The sequence below is a fragment of the Anastrepha ludens genome, chromosome 6 (genome assembly GCF_028408465.1).
Source record: "Anastrepha ludens isolate Willacy chromosome 6, idAnaLude1.1, whole genome shotgun sequence".
Taxonomy (NCBI): Eukaryota; Metazoa; Arthropoda; class Insecta; order Diptera; family Tephritidae; genus Anastrepha; species Anastrepha ludens.
In genome coordinates, this window is record NC_071502.1 from 126658555 (window position 1) to 126664554 (window position 6000).

Below are 6000 nucleotides of genomic sequence, written 5' to 3' on the forward strand. Positions count from 1 at the left end.
CTTCAGAAATGAAATCCTTTATGGTGTGCACGACTTTACCGCGAGTGTGGGAGGGTGATGGTCAATATAGATATTGAGATTTTTTATTCCACAAAGATAGTTTTGAAACATAAAGCTTCTTCCAACTCATTTAAAGCTTGCCTTTAACATTTTTTAATTATTGAACACTAACTTTACCATTTAGGATGTCAGATGGTTTCGCCATGGAAGCAAAGCCCTTGATGAACCAGCGGTAGTAGATGACGAAACTCAAAAGGTGTCTAACCCCGAGGGAGGGTTCGCTGTGATTTCAGATGGCTTCAACTTCAAGGGGGAATTGTCCCTAGGATATAGGTATAGCTTTGAATACACTGGGTTGCTAATTTTAGTGCGAATGGTAGCAACGGTATTTGTAGTGAAGGGCAACACTTCACTTGAATCCGCTAAGGCTTTGACATTATTTTTAACCATTCTTGCAAAGTGCAAAATGCAAAAAAAAATTAGCTACATACAAGCCAGGCTGCTAAATTCACTTTTGTGTGTTTTTTCATTATATATTTGCGCAAAGTAAGTAAAATAAAATAACTATTCACATAATGTTCACTTTATATAGCTCCAGCATGACATTGACAGCTACTAAATGAAGCCGCGGCACATCGAGGAACTCATTCAAAAATTTCTTTTGCCGCTTGCCGCTCTACTTAAGTCATAGGAAACCTCACCTTTGTGCAAAACATGGAACGGAACGAACAATCACTTAAATTTTTCTTAAATAATATATGTATGTAGTTAACTATGCTTCACTAGTTTATGAGTTGTATATATAAATATCTCCAACAAATGCGCCGATAACTGTTTTGCACTTACTGTATTGCATTGAGCCCCGTATCCTGTCTAAAGGCTGATATAAGCTGAGCTTATATTTCAACCGTTTACTACATTTGCTTCCTTGCTTTCGCACTTCCGTTACTCTATTATTTATTAATTTAAATTGTTTATCATCCTGTAAAAATATTTGTTAGAAATCGAACAAAAAAAGTTCTTCATTTAAATACAATAAAAACTGGAAATACAATTTTCTTTTTTCTTTCAAACTTATCCCACTTTCATGATTAAATATATGTTACTAGCGAAAACCCGCCCGTTCCGCTGGTCGTCTTTAAAAAAATCTAGATTAATTAATTAAATTAAGCCGAAAAATACTGTGTGTATTTTATAAAAATTCTGAATAGAAGTAGCAATTAAAAAACGTTTGATGTGATTTACTTTATTACTTTTTTTTATTGTAATGCTCTTTGGTATACAAATGCGTTGTTGAATAAATGAACTACCGATGGCTTACCAACTCTAGAGCATGAAACATAAAGTTGGCCATGAGAAAAACATGGGTATTCTAAATCAATACCACAAATTGAGATAGTTTGGCCTTGTGACTTATTAATAGTAATCGCGAATGCAAGGCGAACAGGAAATTGAAGACGTTTGAATTCAAACGGCATATCCGATGGTATCATTGGTATTCGCGGTATTAAAACGTCTTCACCAGAGTATTTTCCATTCAAAATTGTTGCTTCAATGACGTTATTCATCAATCTCTTAACAGTTAATCGAGGGCCATTACATAGTCGTGGTTGATTTATGTTTCTCAACATAATAATCGGTGTTCCTATTTTCAAGTTTAGCATGTGTGGCGGTAATCCAGGTAAATCAATTTCAAATCAAAAAATTTACAATATCATCTTGATTTGTAACAGCGTCAACGGATCGATATGTTTGTTCTGGACTTGGTATGTTAGCCAAAATAGCCGCATTCATTTCATTCACATCTTTATTTTTGCCAGCCATGATGGCTCGTTCACTAAGCCAATCATGATTTTTGTAATTTTGAGGCAAATTTGGGAAAATAATTTGAATTAACTGTTCCTTCGTTTGACTTATTTGGCAAAAGTTTGGTTGTAAAGTTATTAAGCCAGTTAAATTATCGACAGGAACTTTGCCATTTCCAATATCCAATAATTGCAGTGAAAATTCAGCAGCTGACATTTGTAGTTAGTTTGAGTGTTTGAACATGTCTCCACAAATATGATGATTTCAAACATGCAACCAATTCATCTGCTACAGTTGCTCGAGGAATAACAGGCAGTGTTTGTCTAAAATCACCTGCCAGCAGCACTAAGGCACGACCAAACATTTCATTTTTACTACGTAAATCTCGTAATGTCCCATCAAGCGCTTCTAGTGACTTTTTATGTGCCATCGTGCACTCATCCCATACAATTACGTGTGCGAAAAAGCGGAGAAGGAGAAGAGAACTGTTCTATTCCCCCCTATTTCTATTTACTCTTCTTAAATGTATATAAACATTTCCAGGCGAAGTAAAAAAACTGGCATATATTTGCGTCATCCGTATATTTGTGAGTACACAAATATATGAATGATATACAGTAGGGAGCAAAAGTGTTTCCATAGTTGACATTCTCAACTTTGTGGGCCAATAAAATGCAAACGAATGAAGCAAATCAAAAAAACGTTTTGTTCTAATAATATGTCTTTAATTCTTAACAAATTGGCGTATATGATAAAAACAAAACAGAATCAGTAAAATATTCAAACAAAAAAACCAAACCAACTCGCATGTGTACAATTTTGCACCTTTAGTGAACAAAATGAAATATGATATGAAATTAATATTTTGTCCACAAACCCTTATTAGCTATTACACCTTTTATTCGGTTTGGCATACTCTCGGCCAACTTCTCTATGGTTTCTTTTGGAATTCGGTTCCACTCCAGTTCTACACGCTTCCAAAGATCGTCTAGGTTGGATGGCGCTGATTGATATTGCCCGAGCCGTCACTTCACGATTGACCACAGGTTATCAATCGGATTGAGGTCGGGACTTTGAGCTGGCCACTCCATCAACTTAAAATTTTGGCTTTTTAACCATTCGCGGACAATTTTGGCAGTATGCCTCGGGTCCCCATCTTGTTGAAAAGTAATTTCCTCTTCGGGATATTCACACTTGTCCAGAAAATTTGATAGTTGGGTTTGCAAAATATTGAGGTAGTCTTTTTTTAACATTATACCATCAATTTTTTGTAATGGTCCAATGTGCCACCAAGTAAAGCATCCCCAAACTTTGACATTGCCTCCTCCATGCTTGACGGTTTGCTTCACATGGTGTTTTTGAAGCTTGTCGCCGGGTCTATGCCAATAGTATTGCTTGCCATCCGACTGAAAACGGTTGAACTTGGATTCGTCTGACCAGATAACACGTTTCCAGTCATCTAGAGTATAGTTTCTGTGTTCCCGGGCAAATTTCAATCGAGCTTTAACATTCTTCTCGGATAGAGCTGGTTCATTTTTTTTCACACTTGCCACATATCCAATCTTAGCCAGTGCTCTTCTAGCTGTCCACCGACTCACGTCTTTTCCTATGTCCATAGATGCCTTCTTTGGTGTTAGGAACTTATCAGATCTCATTTTCGACATCATTAGTCTGGCGTCAGAGTCTTTTAAGAGGCGTTTACGGCCTTTAATAATGTTTTTGGGTGCAACATTTCGTCTTTTTTGGACCTTGAACACCGCTGAATGGGAAATCTTAAGCTGATCTGCAATAGCACGAGTCGAACAGCCACTTTCAGTTAGGCCAATAATACTATCTTCGACATCAGACGAAAGCTTCTTCATTTTTTCGCGGTACTTTATAGACTAATTGCTAAAATCAACAAATCTGCTTCGAATAATAAGAAACGCGTGATTTTCTGGATCTTATAAGCGAAGAATGAACAAACGGCAATTTGCTGAGGTTTAAAGACATATTATTAGAACAAAAAGTTTTTTGATTTGCTTCATTCGTTTGCATTTTATTGGCACACAAAGTTGAGAATGTCAACTATGGAAACACTTTTGCTCCCTACTGTAGGTAATATCTCATATTAGCATGACCTTTCTGCATAAAATTAAGGAAACGATCACCAATCACGCCGGCAATGATCCAATGAACTTTTCACTATAACTGACTTCCGATTAACGTTTATATAATAAGCGTATATGTAACATTAAAAATTTTTTTTTTTAATTTTTTAATAATAAGTGGTCTTCTTCTTCCTCTTCCTGTAGCTATTCCTTTTCCTCTTCTATCTCCAGCTCCATCTCCTCTCTTTATCCCGGAAACGGGCAGTAAAAATTACTTCCCTTATCAATTACTCATCAGCAGCTTCCATCTGATACCCACAATGTAAAAACACATCCTAGGGTTACCCGGGTCCTCGTTTTGGCTTTTGGCAGCGCCACCTGGTGGCGAGTGGAACCAATAAGCATATTATACTAACCTTCACCGTGGAAAAATATATATATATACCAAATTTCATAATAATCGGCCCAGACATACACGACCAAAATGTATTCAATTCTAATGAATGCTATGTGCGGTACAAAAAATACGTGCGGCAAATAGCAAAAACACACTCACTTAACCGACGCACCACACACACACGCGTTATCGGATTTCAACCAAACTTCACAGAAACCTTTGCCAAAGCAACATCAACAATGTGTGAAACTTTCATTGTTTTCCTTACACGCGTTGCTGAGATTACCCCGGATAAATGCACACTTTTTTTCGGCTTAATTTTTATATATATAGATATATAATACATATATAATATATATATAGGTAGATAGATATATCTATTAGAAAGTTAGGTTAGTAGTAACAAGGGCGTTTTGATGCTCATTTTGCATTTCCGAGGATACATTTAGGAAGGATAGAAAGAAAGGGAAACAAGTTCTCCCCTTCTTGCCTAAAGGTAGTAAAAAAGTTCGCAAAGTAGCTAATTAGTACTGTAATAAAAGAACAAGAGCACGCAGAACTATGTGATATTACTTTGTATGTGTTTTAAGTTAGTTCGCAGTTGTATAACAAATATTATTTAGATTTGAAATGAGTCAAAAAAGTGAGTCTCTAAAGAAGTGTTTGCATTATATTATATTAAAAATTAAATGCGGCTGGTAAACATAAGCTTATATGTAGAATCGCGAGTATTATTTTTACGTCTTCCACCAAATGTATAACCGACCATCCATGCAATTTGAACCAAAAATTTCATTTTTATTAAAATTTAAAAGTGTTTTTATAAAACATGTAGGTATATTTGTAAAGAAGCAACACGATTTGTCAAGGGGGAACGAGAAAGCTACTTACTTGCCTAACCTTCTAAAATTGAATAATGCCCCACATCCACACGCTCTACTAAATGTGGTTTAATATCTGTATAATTTCTTTTTTGACTTTTCCCAGTTTTCTCATGTGTGCAACTTGCCGTCTTAACCTTTAATTTTCAAAATGGCATCAATCGAATCAGACTTACGTCTTACAATGTGTAGAGAAAGGTTGCCTCAAGGATTCTCGATTGGATTTAAATTTGGAGATAGTGGTGGTCACTCTAATGCTTGAATTTGTTTTTTCTGAGCCAAGCATATCGTATGTATGACAGCGTTATCTTCTAAGCTTCGCTTGGTGGGAAAATACTCGGACCCCTTCATGTCATGCCAGTAGTAATTGAAGAAATTAGGACCATCTTGTTCAATTTTGTTTGTTTGAAAATATCGCATTTCTCCACTCGTCAGTCCACGAAATACGCTGTTTTGCAAATTGTAGTCTAGCACTTTTGTGTAATTCCTTCAAAGCTGGTATTGACTTAATTTTTTCAAAACTAATCGATTACACTGATTAATTTTAATTTGAATTTTCGATAGCATTTGATTTTTTTTCAGACCAGCCCGAGTAAAAGCGAATGTTTGCCGCGAAGATAAGTTTTGGTTATTCTTGTTTGGCCGGTTTGTGATATACTTTTCCTTATTGCTGAGATTGAGCGATTAAATTTAGTGGCAAATTACCAGTTAGTTATGTCAGTAATCTTGTAGGCATGGATCTGAGCGATTCCTTCATGTGTTAGTGTTTTCCCTTTTCCCATGATGATTTTTGACGTGATAACGTCTTATAATTCGATTTAACAGG